At 39.3% G+C, this 11,177-nt stretch overlaps 1 long non-coding RNA gene across 1 annotated transcript in view; it reads right to left on the bottom strand.

The window, feature by feature from the left end:
- The window catches only part of LOC107081808, a 29,784-nt gene that overhangs the window by 16,484 nt on the left and 2,123 nt on the right, over positions 1-11,177 (bottom strand). The window contains exon 2 of the long non-coding RNA XR_001481113.1: positions 2,532-2,837. This is a non-coding gene — a long non-coding RNA (uncharacterized LOC107081808). The remainder of the gene's footprint in view (positions 1-2,531; positions 2,838-11,177) is intronic.

The following is an 11,177-nucleotide window of genomic DNA, read 5'->3' as shown; positions in this document are numbered from 1 at the left end:
ATGTCGCTGAAAATTACACGCTGTAGCTTCAAGCCTGATAACTAATATATCTTTCATTCTACTTTTAGAAATTTTAGGAACCACTAGTAAAGTTGCAGATTAGGAGTGAAGGGCTCTCTTATGAACATAATACAAAATAAGATATCTATTTTAATAAACCTTTTAAATGCTACTGAATTTTGGGTCTCCATAGTCTGTTAGGAGGCATGCATCTATCTATGCCAACAAAAATCTTTCATTGGCAGAAAGTCCCCAAAACAATAACTGTTTTAAAACTGAAAATATTTTACAACCCAATCAGGGAAGCTTCTTAATTTCTTAAGGCATTTAATGGAAAGTTAATTGTTTCATTATTTTCTTGATTTAAGCAAAGAAAACTCCCAAGGCCAGTTTTTACTCAGGGTTATTAATTTTTCTGCAGTAATATCGACCACAACTACCATTCTTGTGACTTTAAGGAAACCCACAGTTTATTGTGTTTTACTTTCTTTTTAAGTAGTATTTGAAAACAAAAATCAATGTTCTAGCTAACTTTGTGCTAAAATTATCATTCTTTATCTCTCGTGTTTGAAAAGCAACCCATTTACATTGTGTTGCTTTAATAAGGACATAGTTCTGTTGTGACATTATATTAAATGCCCATCCAGGTTGGATGCCATAATAATGTTGTGAAAAACTGTTATATTCAATTCCCAGCCAGCTGGGAATTCATATTTTCTGATAGTTTAAGATGTTTATAGCCCTCCCTGGTTGGGGTGGTAAATATCTTATTTAATCAGATATTATTTGGGCTGTTATATATTGTTTATGAACACATGCCCTACTAGCTGTGTGATAGAACAATAAATGAAAGAGGGATTCAAGCTCAAATCATGGTCAAACATAATTCTGCACATACATGGAATAAATTCACCAGAACTTCTGTTCAAAATATAAGGGAGATTATTAACAAAAATCATTTAGCTCCAAGTCAAACAAATTTCAGTTTAAAACTCTGAACTAAAACTAGTGAAACTCAACTAAACTAAACTACTATGTATAAAGAGGAAGGGGAAACATAGCTGAAAATCATAGTAGAGTTTTAGATGGATTTTGTGTTTGAAAACCAAAGTTTATCTAGAAGAATTTGGGAAATGACCAAATAAATTTTTTCACTAATGTAGAGACATTGTAATGTTTTCAAACCAATTCACAATGCAGATCCATGAGGTGAATAAAACATTATTTGGCCAAATAATGTTTTATTAAAGCTACAGTGTGTAATTTTCAGCGACATCTAAAGTCCAGACTGCAGACCGCAGCAACATGAACATCTCCCCCCCACCGCTTCTCCCCCCCAACAGTACGGCGAGCGTTACGGGACAAAATGTCTTCCACGACGTCCGCATCACCTACTTTCTCAAGTGATGAGGTTTGTTTACATAGATAATTTTACAGATAGTATTTCATTAGTCTGTGTAGGGTATAGATTTCATGAAGACTTAAGATAATAAATATACCCGTTATTTTTTCTACATCGTTGTGACATTTTGGTGAGCTGCTTTGCATGGTGATATAAACAGACGAAGTAATTGTAGTCATTAGTTTAACAGCGAGATTGTGTTCGCTGGAAGAATATATATTCCCTGTTTACAGAGTCCAAGTCTTGTTTGTGGCACGGGGGTTACAAGGCGCGGAAGAGGGAGAGGAAGAGGGCGAGGAAGAGGGCAGAGAGGCCGGGGTGGGCGTGCAGCCAGGGCCAGGCGAGGGAGAAGTGCCAGCGGGGTGACTAGAGCAGAGGAGGAAAGGCTTGAAGATCTCCAAAGGAGCCGGAGAGAAGTAACCGAGATATATATCCAGAAAATTATTTTACAGAAAATTACTGAATCATTACCTGTGAAACGTCAGGGACGTTGCTGAATAAGTATACTGGAGAGTAACAGCATCATCATGCAGCATGTTATTGTAATGGGCGATCTTGCAATCACTAGTTTGTTGGCTCTGCGCTGCTGTAGCGCAAAGATGTCTGCCTCCATGGCTGCGAGACCTGCTCCTATGTAATTATAAATAACGAATTCTAAGGCAACGCAAATATTAAGGTTAAGAGGCTGAGCTCGTAGATGATGATAAATAACATAGTTATGTATAATATATTACATTTCTGACTGTATATCCCTGTAATTATTACACACTGTAGCTTTTGATGATTGGCTAAATCAGGAACCAAAAACCTTTAGTTAAATGATTCTTTACCCTCTTTGAAATAGCTAGCAGTGAATAGACATCAGGATTCTACTAAATGACTCTTGGTCGCACTTGGTAATGGAAATTTAATAAGCATGTGAGGAACACATTAAAACTAATGTTATATCATTGTTTAAACCCTTGGTGATATAAAGCTTGTCCAAGCTTCAACAACAGCTCAAAACATATTACTATGGCATATCGTGAAGTGCATCCTGTTAGCTTTGTTTTACCCATCAGTAAACACATGAAAAATCATCAAAAGACATATTGTTTGTTCTGTCCTTAATTGTGCCAGACCTACAAACCTTTTGTTCATGTCCATTTGGAAGGTTGAGTTTTCATCCAGCAGCAGCTTAGCAAGGCAGGCTCACAGCAACATGGGGTCTTCTTGTCCATGTGGCTCACACCAAGGGATCCTTAGGAGACTTTCTCGTCCAGTCTGGCTCTGTAAGTTCTGAAACTCAACAGAAATGTGTTGCAAAAAGTCTGTTTTGCAGCAGTTTGGTTCTGTATAGTCAACCCTCATTACTTATCCTTGGTCATTCTGGAGATCTAGGCCTTTTTCCTGGATCTCCATGGTGGCCTCTTCCGATGTGAACCCCCTGGCAGCTCTATGGGAAAGAGAGATAAGAGAAAGAGATCCTGTATGGTTTTACTGTTCTCAGCTCTGTGGGGGGCCAAGGAAAATCACATTTCCTGGGTCCTGTGGAGCCAGTCGGCTGAAAAGCGGGGGGGCGTCTTACAGCTGCTCCATGAGCCAAAACTGCATCTTGTTCACCGGTCATCATGTCAAGAGGAAACTTGGACACTGGTTCCCAATGTCCAAAACCACAATCATGGCTCATGACACAACAGCTCCTTTGTCTTTGAGACTTTATAAATTGGAGAACTGCTTGAGAATATGAACACTTTTTGCATGGAGGGCTTTGATGAAAAGAAATAGTTATGAGGATAGTGCAATGATTCTTTATGAGCCACTTCTGCAGATGGGTCCCACAGACACGTGAGCTGACTCAATGCCCGTAGTTCAGCTCTCCTTAAAATAACTCATGTATTTCTTGAACTACTTTGTGACTTTGCAGAACTCTACCAATGTAGGATTACTTTTTCTCTAAGTACTTTGGTTTACATCGGATCATGCTTATTTGCATGACCAGGTGTCAATCTATTTATGCTTTCATGATGCTATTTATAAAAAAATATATATATATATTTTTGAAATAAATGTCTCAACAAGTGGAGCATATGAATTCAGAGGGAGCTAATGCCTAAAACAACAAACAAAAGGACACTATCTGAATATTAACCAACTTACCTAATTGAAAGTAAATAAACTAAATGACAAAAACTTACTTCCCTAACTACGAAAAACATGAAAACCTTAAGGGAACAAAAACGGCAGCTCACTCCTACATGCTCCAGAACTTTACATGATGTTTAAACAGTGTGGCCTGTTAAGATGAGCTGAGGATGAATGCAGGAAGTCCACATCAGCAGCTTTTATATACATCAACTCAAGAAGGCCAACAATTGGACATCTCCGTTGTTGTTGTGGTCGTCGTCTAGCAACCAAGCAGCGACAAGCACCTGCACACTCATATTTAGATAAGTTGACTATGCCAGTTGTAAAAAATATATTATGTGAGCATAGATGTAATGACTATTTGGTTCAGAGAAGGTGATGGCAAAGGGCATTTAGCTGGTGAACAAAACCTTTTTATTTCATAATTCATTAATTTGTTAAAGAATTTACACTAGAGACACTGAAGCCCATCTATCCCAACCATAGAAGTTTTTGTTGTCTCCTGTCCAAGAGATATTAGGACAATTGAAGAGTCTGCACCAGTAAACATGCACTACTCCAGTCAAGGATGCTTAAGGAAAAGCTTGGTCACAAAAAAAAGATCTAAATTTACTTGTGTAACTTTTTTAAAACTGTTGGGATCCGGAGGCTTGCCCACCAGAGGGCGCCAAGGATCCCTTCCTGGGGGTTTGTTTTTCTGTTGGTTTCTGGGTTCTGTCTGCCTTTTTCGTCCAGAGGGCGTCCTGGGTCTCCTGAAGCTGGAACTGACTTCACCAGCTGTTCCTCATCTGCTCATCAGGAGACCAGCATATAAGCAGTGGCAGCGCAACACTCCAGTGCCAGAGTGTTAAGCCAGTTACGGTTAGCAAGCCTGAGCCAACCAACCTGTCTGATTCTCTGACTCCCTTGATTCCTGAACCTGACCCTAACCAGTTTTGTCCTCTCTGCTTCTTAGGAAGAACCTGACTGAATCCTGCAACTCTGGAAGAGAGTTCTTTCATCTGCTACAACCTGTTTGCTCTCAGGAGAGCATTGGATGATCAACTGGTCTGAACCTGCCTGCCCGCTCTCAAGAAGAGAATTGGGGAAATCTCTGATCTGAACACTTGAAAGTCTGAAGTCAAGCCCTGCCACTGTCAAGCCCTCTGCTCACCTTCAGCCTCTGGACCCTCCTGGTTCCCTCCCTCTGCCGCTCAGCCTGAACCACAGAACAGAGAACCCTGTTGTGACCAGTCCTGGACCTGTCTTTCAGAATCAGTCTTTATTATTCATTATGTTAACAATAAACTGTTGAACTTTTCTTCCGTGTCTGAGTGTGTTCTGCATGTGGGTTAGGTCCCTTAATCCCACCATGACAAAAACATCTTTAGGCACTACTCTGAAATGTTTTAGGAATCATTATGAACAACCTAATATGTTAGAGGAGTATTGCACAAGTTTAAAGTCAATATTTTTCTTCCTCCCCAATGAAATTGAAACCAATAATCCTGAAATTTATCCAAAGTGTAATTTTTTTTTATCTATGTACAGAAGATGTCTCTATACATTAGAAAATTAATGATAGTGTGATTTGCATTTTATTCCTGAGGTGTGGGTGCGGGTATGACTGCACTCTCTCATTCACCTGGCACCCATGTTTAGTATCTGCTGCTATTGAAGCATTAGCAGGTGAACATGGAGGACTGTTTTTGAAGAGGGATAAAAAAAAAAAAAAAAACAGGCTACAAGTGCACCCCCAAACCCCTTCCCGGACTCCACACAAGAGTTAGAAAATAAAACTTGTGTCAAGCGTAAATAAAATGAAGACTTTCTTTCTTTCTTCAGTGTTGTAATGTTGACACTGCTCAGAAGAGGGCACAGCTGTATACTCTTAAGCAAACCCTCACCAGTATTTGCAAGAGAAGTAATGTCAGAGAGAAAGTATGTCAGAACGAAAGCATTAAAAAAATATTGTGGTTAAAACAGGGATACAAACTAGAAAAATAAAATCCTCTTGATACAAGAAAGCCAACTTTTAATGAAAAAATTAATTTATAATTGTCCCTACCTCCATGCACTCGACAAACACCTGTCTTCTAAAGAAGTAATACAATCATTTGATTTTAGGTGTGCTGGAGCAGAACGTTATCTAAAACAAATTAGACTGCATATTGAGTCACTTCGTCCCATGGTCCAAATCCATGACTTTTAGGTTAACTGTGTATACATGAGTGTATCTCGTTGTGCTGCCCTGCAAGGGACTTGCCCCCACCCCCCATAGCCTGCTATAGATAGGCACATTACACTGACACCAAGCTTCATTACAAAAATAGTGAAACACAAACTGCCTTGAATAAGCCTCCAATAAGCTCAGTTTTAATATTGTTCCACTAGTTCTGGAAGAAATCTTTTTTACTTATTTATCAGCAAGAAAATCCGCTAGAGACCAAAAAGAAGAGAGAAAAAAATCCTAAGGCGAAAAAATATGTTTTACCAATACAATTAGGGCCAAAGTCTTAAACATGTAACCTGCATAAATGATGATTGGGTACAAACACTGAAGTGTCAATGTGGCAGGTTTGTTTTTAGTTTAGAGTCTAAACACAGGCACAATAAAAAAAAAATATGTAATAGAAAATGGGAGAAATAAATGGAATTACATGCCAAAAAACCAACACATTTATAAAAATATCTATGATGACCTGGTAAGTAAAAACAACAAGCTGATTTCTACTAAAGGCAGGTTAAGCCATGCAATATTTTTTTATTCTATTTTGCCCACTCTATTCTAATGTGGGATTTCCAGTTCGGATGGAAAATTATACCTCTGATTTAAAATTCAAAGAGTTGGAACCATAAGACGCCAAAAATGAAATCAAAGGGAGACAATCAGGACCTGTCGAAAAAATAATGCAGAGTAATAGGTGTAGCACACTTAGCATGAAAAGAAGAAATTAATTTGTTCCTGTTAGGTTCTATCATGGGCTTCAAACTGTGGGACTTCTTGATTAGTTTTAAGAGGAGAAACAGAGAAAGGGCATGGTGAAAAGAAATAAAGCACTAGAGAAGCAGCACAAGAAGCTTACAGTTATGCTGGACAATATTCAAGGTTACTGTTTTGTTACCTACAAGTACATTCTGATAGACTGCCTCTTTTGGAGACAACTAACTTCAGACTATTATTTAGGTGCATCAAGTTGCCTACTGCTGTGAAAGATCAAAGATGAACATGTAAAAATTTATTTTAATGATCTCATAGGGACTTACCTCAAAGTTTAATATTCAAAGACCGAGGCCCAGGACCATATTGCATACATGGGAGAGTTTAAAGGCCACACCTCTGCTAAACAAATGTAAGCAAATCCTCATCTCCAAATTCCCCAAAATATTGCTAAGACTTTGGAGATATAATGTTTCCTCTATGAAACACAAGTGGACTGTTACATCTGATATAAAACTAATGTAGGATACCTTTGAACTCATTATCCATCCATCCATGTTCTTCTGCCTTTTCTTTCAGGGGCGTAAGGAGGGGTACACCCTGGCCAGGTCGCCTTACTGTCGCAGGGCAACACAGAGACATACAGATGCATACAACCATGTGTACATTCACTCACAACTAAGGACAATTTAGAGGTGTCACTAACAGTCAAGTTTTTGGAGTGTGGGAGGAAGCGGGAGTCCCCAGAGAGAACCCACACATGCACAGAACATGCATCCAGAAAGATCAGGAATCAAAAAAGGAACTTTCTTGCCAACAGTGCTAAAACTTGCATCACCGTGCAGCACAAAAGCAATCAAACGTGGTGGGAATGTTATGGCCCTTTAGGACTTGGATGGCAACCTACAACTAAAGCCATCATGAATTCTGCTTTATGGCAGAAACTTCTGAAGTGGACAGTGTTGCTATGATTACATGACTCAACTTCAAGTGCAGTTGGGTTATGCAGCACAAACTTTCAAACTTTGAAAGATTATGTCCATTTTAATGGTTCTGAAGTGGTCCATTCAATGTCTACATTAGATATAATTTCGATGTTGTGGTTCAACCTTAAACAGGTTATTCACTCTTGAAAACACTTATATGTGGCTTAATAGCAGACATGTCTACAAAAACGTGGGTCAAATATGATCCATAGAACTAGAAAATTACAATGCCTTGTACTGCAAATGCTTGATGGCAATTGTTGTTGGCGGTGGCAAAATCCGGCTATGGGGACAAACATGTTTTTATAAGGCCAGGATAGTTTTGATAGCTTTTTGTTAGCCTTACATAAAAACCAGAGAAAAAATAAATGTTTTTTATACTTAGATTGTTTTTAACTGTTTAATTTTAGTTTGATAAGAAGTAAAAACTAAAGAAATTTGTAAGAGAGCATCGATACTTTTCCAAGGAACCCTAAAAGGTATCAGCAACTGCTTTCTATATTTAATTTGATTCAAATAATACATACTTTATTGTTCATGAGGGGGAATTAAATTCTGTTTTAACTCATAGGGTTTTATTTTATTTTCAAAATAAAAGCAGGCACAAGTGGTTGCGATCAAGGCACATTCAAGGGGTTACTGTTTTTGTGCTGGTTGGCTGCTTGCTTCTCTCCACTCTGCTATTTACGGTGGACAGATGCACCTGCTACATACCCAATCACCCTCATTCCTCCCAGCTATTATTCTAACTACTTATACCTGCCTGTCTCAGTTATTCCCTTTTAGAATGCCCCCTTTCTTGCTCTTATAAGGATCACTGTAATGATAGTGTGCACTGCCAGCCTTCATTGGTTCCTGTGTTCTCCCTGCCCTGAGTTTTCGATTTATTGTCAATGTGCCTGGCCTGCCCTCACTAGACAATTTGCCTCTAAAGTTGGCCACATTCTAGACTGTTTCTGGCTGACAGGAGTGTTCTACCTGCATCCGGGCTGTTCAGAAGCTGGTTCCAGCCAGTCCGCAACCACCCAGTCTGCTCAAAACCTGCCCAAAAATGGCCAACCTGAGAGGGCATATAATGAACAGCCAGTTCAGCCTGTCATCAACAAATTCAGTTATCACCTGCTAGCCTAGGTTCCCTACCAGTCTGCGCTCATGAATATTCACAACAAACTGTACCATAAACCTTTTCAATGCAAGCTATCTTTCTGACTGCATCCCAGGTTCTCAAAGCTCCTCACGTTGCATACATGTGCTAGTTATGTGTCGTCTATAGAAGCAAAATTATAGAGGTAACTCAGAATGACCTAAGGTAATAAAAAAGATACCATAGAAGCTAAAATCAGTTTTACCTGTTGCTTTGAAACAGCTTTATCATGTTCCTTTTATCTTCAGACAACTTACGAGTAAATAATTTGAAATAAACTGAGCTTTGGGTGGAGTTTTTATCTCATGTAAATAAGGGCTATATACCAGTGAGTTATTTTGGTATGCTGCTGTTTTACCAAGGTCAGTTGTAAACTTTTAAGATTGGGAAAGCAATTAAAACACCAAGATAAGGTTTCTGTGCTGACGATGACATGTAATATGTCCAAAGTCTCCTGAGCAGCAGCCTTGCAAACTTTGTCAGGTTGTGACAGCTATACAAATTAAGTAATAAAAGTACTTTGACCCCAATGGCTCATGTGGATTTAAAGTTTGACCATGAAATATATCAGGGTCAGAACACCTGAATTAATCTATTTTGTAATTATTACCTCTGCCAATGTAGGTTATGTTTTTCTTCTGGATTTGTTTGTCTGTCCCTTTTTCGCTTTCAAAATAACTAAAAATGTTATGGATGGATTTTGCTTAAATCTTCAGCTAAGGTGCGTATTGTGACTGGCAACAAATGATTCAATTTTGGTGCTGATAAGGATCATCATCTGGATCCAGGTATCTTTTTTTAAAGATTCTTTGAATACACGTTATCTTAAGGTGGAGGTCGAAACACGTCATAAGGAATTAGTTACTTGGTGGAGGGCTTCGCTCTCAGAGTGGTTTTCTAGTTTTGAAAAGGAAGAAAGAGGAAGAGAATATGTTACTTTATCATTTACTAATAGAGAAAAAGAAAAAGCAATATCACTGCTACCATAGGAACGGATAAGTTTTCTATTTGTGTTTTCTTTTTTTGTCTCTCTAAAATCCATTGACTACCCCTGGTCTCCCTAGTCCCTTTCTCCACAGCCTCAGAGATGGACAGATCAATATTCTGTGAAACTCAGCTCTCACCATGTCTTTTTAAGTGCCTTCATAGCTCCTCTTCCCCTTTCCCTCGTCCCACTACCATTCCAGTTGTACCCTATTGTAATCCCTCTCCTTCTTCCTGGCTCTCCTTTGCTCCCTCTACTTATTTTTCACTCTCTCTTTGAGCTTGCAGCCTCTCTTAGGCTTGATTTGAGTGTGTGCGCGTGCCTGTGTACACGTGAAAGCGTGAGGGAGGGGAAGAGAATGAGAGAAAGCCCTACTAGAAATTTTCTAAATCCCAGGTAAGAGCAGAGATTTTCAGAGGGAGAATTTCATTTCACCACCTCTCATCTTGCACTGTGAGCTGGAGGATAGGACTCTCCCAGTTATGAATCCAATAACCATTGTGTGTATGTGTACCATGGATGTACAGTATGTGGATGTGTGGATCTTTGTGAACGGTGGTGGTGTTGGTGGGAGGGGTGGCTAGACAGTGTCTTGTTTATAGGATTGGAGGTTACTCTCATAAACTCAAAATGAAGGTCAAAAAGGAGAGGGAAGAGAAAAGACTGCTGGAGGATAAGAGTCAGCCAACCTGACATTTGCTTTTGCATGAACATATTTATGTGAATAAGCAGAGGGTCACAGAATAAGTGTGGAGTATTGAGATGAGTCAGTTTGACAGTCTTCAACTCTTTGTTAAAAAAAAACTCCTATTGCAGTTTTTTTATGTGAACCATATTTTGTGAACCACTAAGAACCACTCACTTTAGCTACCATATTTAACCAAATTTAATGCAACATAACCAAGAAGAGTGAATAGAAATATTAAAAACACCTGGTGTTTGGGGCACTCCATCTCATAGTGTTAGACTAGACCCACCATAATTGAAGGCTATTAGACTATAAGGTTATATATCTCTCTTTCCTGTCTGGAACAATGTAAATGAAGTCCAATTGTGCTGCATAATGCTGTTACAATTTGCTTCAAAGATTTAGTGTAGAACTACTTCTCGCCAAAATAATGGCTGAAAAATGATTTCAGGTATGCTTCGACAAACTTTGCACATACAATTGTAAAAAGGAGATCTAGGCTGTGAATTAGAGTCCTGCACGGGTCGAGTTTTACCAACCCGCACCCGCACGAACCTGTTAGGATGACTTCCGAACCCGACCCGTCACCCGCGGATATCTTCAATTCAAATCCGAACCCGACCCGACCCGTTGATATTTAACCCGCAACCCGACCCGTTAACACATCAAGTAATAGGCTATAGTACGCTGCACTGCAGAACAGCGCCATTAACACTGCAGCAGACGTGTATGCACTGACTGTGGCCTTTTTGGAGGCAAGCCCACGCTGCCGGCAGGGCTTTAAGCTAAGACAAGGGTGACCCCAGTACCTGATTAATATAACATTTCTGATGTCCATAACAACACACACGCATAAAAAAAAAATCACCAACTACCCGCCCCCACAAAAAAAATATCCGCCCGACCCGTTTATTTTTATTTATGT

The sequence above is a fragment of the Cyprinodon variegatus genome, unplaced genomic scaffold (assembly GCF_000732505.1).
Source record: "Cyprinodon variegatus isolate N-32 unplaced genomic scaffold, C_variegatus-1.0 Scaffold2, whole genome shotgun sequence".
NCBI lineage: Eukaryota > Metazoa > Chordata > Actinopteri > Cyprinodontiformes > Cyprinodontidae > Cyprinodon > Cyprinodon variegatus.
Note: the sequence above shows the minus strand (reverse complement) of the source record. Positions and strands in the feature narration are given on the sequence as shown.